This window comes from Coregonus clupeaformis, chromosome 24, assembly GCF_020615455.1.
Source record: "Coregonus clupeaformis isolate EN_2021a chromosome 24, ASM2061545v1, whole genome shotgun sequence".
NCBI classification, from domain to species: domain Eukaryota; kingdom Metazoa; phylum Chordata; class Actinopteri; order Salmoniformes; family Salmonidae; genus Coregonus; species Coregonus clupeaformis.
Genome location: NC_059215.1, coordinates 1575905 through 1581904, shown reverse-complemented (window position 1 = coordinate 1581904; position 6000 = coordinate 1575905).

The following is a 6000-nucleotide window of genomic DNA, read 5'->3' as shown; positions in this document are numbered from 1 at the left end:
TCTGGTAATGCACAAAGAAATCTGAATCCTAACATTATAGCTATTCCACCTCGCGCCGCAACACTGCCTGTCTAGGGGGCTATGAGCACCATGAGTGAAGTGCTGAAATGTTCGTTTTTAGAAGCAATGCGCACAGGCATTAAAGTTGGTCTAATTTACTCAAAATTCTACTAAAGTGAGACTGTCCTCATTTTTGTTGGCTATAGACATTGTTTTGTTCACAAGCTAGGTTGCTTTTTAATGTATGAGTTTGCTTCCACTGCTAGCAAAAACAGACATTGTCGGCCTCTACTAGTGAGATTCTCACAGGCACACATGACTTGAGTGGCCCTGTTACCAAGGTAACCTTAAAGGCGCAACCATTTTTTTTTTCTCTGTTATATTTTGGTTGAAAGACTCAGGTCACAGAATATTAAATCGATCAATATACCCCATTCTTACTAGTAATACAGTGGGGAAAAAATGTATTTAGTCAGTCACCAATTGTGCAAGTTCTCCCACTTAAAAAGATGAGAGAGGCCTGTAATTTTCATCATAGGTACACGTCAACTATGACAGACAAATTGAGATTTTTTTTCTCCAGAAAATCACATTGATGAATTTATTTGCAAATTATGGTGGAAAATAAGTATTTGGTCACCTACAAACAAGCAAGATTTCTTGCTCTCACAGACCTGTAACTTCTTCTTTAAGAGGCTCCTCTGTCCTCCACTCGTTACCTGTATTAATGGCACCTGTTTGAACTTGTTATCAGTATAAAAGACACCTGTCCACAACCTCAAACAGTCACACTCCAAACTCCACTATGGCCAAGACCAAAGAGCTGTCAAAGGACACCAGAAACAAAATTGTAGACCTGCACCAGGCTGGGAAGACTGAATCTGCAATAGGTAAGCAGCTTGGTTTGAAGAAATCAACTGTGGGAGCAATTATTAGGAAATGGAAGACATACAAGACCACTGATAATCTCCCTCGATCTGGGGCTCCACGCAAGATCTCACCCGTGGTGTCAAAATGATCACAAGAACGGTGAGCAAAAATCCCAGAACCACACGGGGGACCTAGTGAATGACCTGCAGAGAGCTGGGACCAAAGTAACAAAGCCTACCATCAGTAACACACTACGCCGCCAGGGACTCAAATCCTGCAGTGCCAGACGTGTCCCCCCTGCTTAAGCCAGTACATGTCCAGGCCCGTCTGAAGTTTGCTAGAGTGCATTTGGATGATCCAGAAGAGGATTGGGAGAATGTCATATGGTCAGATGAAACCAAAATAGAACTTTTTGGTAAAAACTCAACTCGTCGTGTTTGGAGGACAAAGAATGCTGAGTTGCATCCAAAGAACACCATACCTACTGTGAAGCATGGGGTTGGAAACATCATGCTTTCGGGCTGTTTTTCTGCAAAGGGACCAGGACGACTGATCCGTGTAAAGGAAAGAATGAATGGGGCCATGTATCATGATATGTTGAGTGAAAACCTCCTTCCATCAGCAAGGGCATTGAAGATGAAACGTGGCTGGGTCTTTCAGCATGACAATGATCCCAAACACACCGCCCGGGCAACGAAGGAGTGGCTTCGTAAGAAGCATTTCAAGGTCCTGGAGTGGTCTAGCCAGTCTCCAGATCTCAACCCCATAGAAAATCTTTGGAGGGAGTTGAAAGTCTGTGTTGCCCAGCGACAGCCCCAAAACATCACTGCTCTAGAGGAGTTCTGCATGGAGGAATGGGCCAAAATACCAGCAACAGTGTGTGAAAACCTTGTGAAGACTTACAGAAAACATTTGACCTGTGTCATTGCCAACAAAGGGTATATAACAAAGTATTGAGAAACTTTTGTTATTGACCAAATACTTTTTTTCCACCATAATTTGCAAATAAATTCATAAAAAAATCCTACAATGTGATTTTCTGGATTTTTTTTTTCTCATTTTGTATGTCATAGTTGACGTGTACCTATGATGAAAATTACAGGCCTCTCTCATCTTTTTAAGTGGGAGAACTTGCACAATTGGTGGCTGACTAAATACTTTTTTCCCCCACTGTACATGTATTGTTTTAGAAACATTACTAAGCATGCACATCTGTGTTTTTTTTGTGTAATTATGGCAAAGTATATTTTGACTGGTAAAAAATCTGGGTGGCTAGTAGATTTTTATATATTTTTGTCTACCTGCCACAGTAGCTGGTATACAGATAAGTTAGTTTTAGGCCCTGGTTGGTAGTACCCAACTCGCTAACGACCATCAGGTAACCAATGGCCTGGTACTCAGTGCTCTATCACATCAAACACTTATCAACAAAACAGTATCAAGCTTTTAAATCTCACCTCACTGTGATCAATTTGAAGAAAGAAGTTCAACAATGGGTTGAAACTGAGTGGAAAACATGGTCGTTGTTGCAAAGCCTAACACAATGAAATGGACAGCGCTTTCTAAGGTGATGATTAATTCAAAACATCCATACGCATATTAGAGCTTATGCATACGCAAGGCTTGATATGACACCAAGCCCAAAAAATATATACAAAAATGATTTTAAATAATTATTGTGCCGTTATACAATATATAGCCTACCGCGTATTACGCATGGCAGAAAAACATAAAACAAAACTGATTTAAGATGTCTTTGGTACATAATTGGTCTAGCCTACACTCCAAAATTAAACAAATTCTAGTAATCATCTTTGAGTGTGGACCTTGTGCTACGCTCCAAACGTTCTATCCACAAGTCTGGGAAAGAACACCTAGGTGATGCTGTTGGTTCATTGATTGTGCAGGGCAGCTTACGGAGATAGCCTACAATTATAGTGACTTTGTATTTGATTTTGAATAGCCTAGTGCGTTCTTTATTTTCATAATTAATAGGCTGACACATTACCTTTTAGCTATACAGAATCTCACCACCACAACTCCTCTCTCCTTCATTCCTGTCTCGATCGTACAGAGAAGTGGCGCTGTCAACAGTTGAATGGAAATGTGTTTTGTTGTGAAAACATGTTACTATCGATGTTACCGAACAGATTTAACTTGGCATACAGAGTTTGGGCGGAATATCACCTGTCACACAGCGAGCGCATGCTCCTCAAACAGTGGTTGACGCGTGGAGTGAAATGTGTTCTTATAAGCCCAGACATTTCTACATGCAACCCTGTGTGAAAGCAAAGTTTTTATGGTTGCCACTAAAAACAGAATCCTAGCTGCTACTATATTTATTACTCATATTAAGCACATGCTCCGCTATAAAACCGAAGTAGCCTACCCAGCATAATAAAAAAACGAATCGGGGGGAAAGTGGCCTCCATTCACTATTGCCGTACATACGGATTACGTATTTTTTCCCCTGCCACTGTTCTTGCCCATTTGATAATGGGCCATTCTAAATCAAAACTAATTTTACACATTAAAGACTAGATTAAATTGAGAATAATCTGGTTGGTGAAAATATGATCACATGATGAGAGAACAGCTGTGCAGCCTAAGGCAAGGAACAGAGTGCAAGCTTTTTTTGCGACTTTCTCAAATCATCAATAGCCTGTAGTTGCATCATGCAGCCCACATATTTTTTTTATTTCTAAGACATTTTAAAGTTTGTATCATTCACAACTAATGTTGCCAAATAACTCAATCTACCGTATATGAACTGTTTCAAATTGTCACTTTTACGATCATATGCGCACTCGCTGCGGAATGGGAAAAATATCCTTTCTATTTTATTCAACTTATTCCACATTTTGTTGTTACCCCTGAGTCAACAGCAGTGAGTCTTTAAGTCTCTAACAGCTTTCCACACCTGGATTGTGCAACATTTGCCCATTATTCTTTTCAAAATTCTTCAAGCTCTGTCAAATTGGTTGTTGATCATTGCTAGACAACCATTTTCAGGTCATGCCATAGATTTTCAAGTAGATTTAAGTCAAAACTGTAACTCGGCCACTCAGGAACATTTTGTCTTCATGGTAAGCAACTCCAGTGTAGATTTGGCCTTGTGTTTTAGGTTATTGTCCTGCTGAAATGTGTGTTCATCTCCCAGTGTCTATTGGAAAGCAGACTGAACCAGGTTTTCCTCTAGGATTTTACCTGTGCTTAGCTCCATTTCCTTTTTATCCTGAAAACTCCCCAGTCCTTAACGATTACAAGCATACCCATAACATGATGCAGCTACCACTATGCTTGAAAATATGGAGAGTGGTACTCAGTAATGTGTTGTATTGGATTTGCCCCAAATATAACACTTGGCATTCAGGACAAGTTAATTATATTGCTTTGGCTCAGATTTTGCAGTATCACTTTAGTGGCTTCTTGCAAACAGGATGCATGTTTTGGAATATTTTTATTCTGTACAGGCTTCCTTCTTTTCACTCTGTCAATTAGGTTAGTACTGTGGAGTAACTACAATGTTGTTGCTTCATCCTCCGTTTTCTCCTATCACAGACATTCAACTCTGTAACTGGTGAAATCCCTGAGCAGTTTCCTTTCTCTCCAGCACCGGAGTTAGGAAAGATGCCTGTATCTTTGTAGTGACTGGGTGTATTGATGCACCATCCAAAGTGTAATTAATTCACTGCTCGACTGAGGGACCTTACAGATAATTGTATGTGTGGGGTACAGAGATGAGGTCATTCAAAAATCATGTTAAACACTATTATTGCACACACAGTGAGTCCATGCAACTTACAGTATGTGACTTGTTAAGCAAATTTCTACTCCTGAATTTATTTAGGCTTGCAATAACAAAGGGGTTGTATACCTATTGACTCAAGACATTTCAGCTTTTCATTTTTTATTAATTTATACAAATTTTGAAAAACATTATGCCACTATGACATTATGGGTTATTGTGTGTAGGCCAGTGACCAAATAAATCTAAATGTAATCAATTTTCAATTCAGGCTGTAACACAACAAAATGTGGAAAAAGGGGTGTGAATACTTTCTGAAAGCACTGTATGTTAAATAGATGTATTATACTTTTTTTATGTAGATGTTCCAAAGGCGTGCATCAGTGGCTTGTATGTGTGGAGGCCTGGAGATGCTAAACGTGTTCATGTTCATTAACGGTCAATTACTGTGGGACCAGCAGTCTTTTGCATGACAATAACCAGCTGACAATTTCATGACCGCCACAGCCCTGGTTAGGGTTGGGACATCCCAAGGATCCCGGATAGCACTAACCATAATGCCAAGAGACGCTACGAAATGCAAGAGAAGATTCACTTCGGTTACCTTGAATGATGGAAACCCATTGTACAGTATGTTTGATCAGGTTCGGATCAGGCAAGGTGTTCTCCGAGGCTTCATGCGGTGAAGCCTTTATGTACAGTGGGGGAAAAAAGTATTTAGTCAGCCACCAATTGTGCAAGTTCTCCCACTTAAAAAGATGAGAGAGGCCTGTAATTTTCATCATAGGTACACGTCAACTATGACAGACAAAATGAGGGAAAAAAATCCAGAAAATCACATTGTAGGATTTTTAATGAATTTATTTGCAAATTATGGTGGAAAATAAGTATTTGGTCACCTACAAACAAGCAAGTTTCTTGCTCTCACAGACCTGTAACTTCTTCTTTAAGAGGCTCCTCTGTCCTCCACTCGTTACCTGTATTAATGGCACCTGTTTGAACTTGTTATCAGTATAAAAGACACCTGTCCACAACCTCAAACAGTCACACTCCAAACTCCACTATGGCCAAGACCAAAGAGCTGTCAAAGGACACCAGAAACAAAATTGTAGACCTGCACCAGGCTGGGAAGACTGAATCTGCAATAGGTAAGCAGCTTGGTTTGAAGAAATCAACTGTGGGAGCAATTATTAGGAAATGGAAGACATACAAGACCACTGATAATCTCCCTCGATCTGGGGCTCCACGCAAGATCTCACCCCGTGGGGTCAAAATGATCACAAGAACGGTGAGCAAAAATCCCAGAACCACACAGGGGGACCTAGTGAATGACCTGCAGAGAGCTGGGACCAAAGTAACAAAGCCTACCATCAGTAACACAC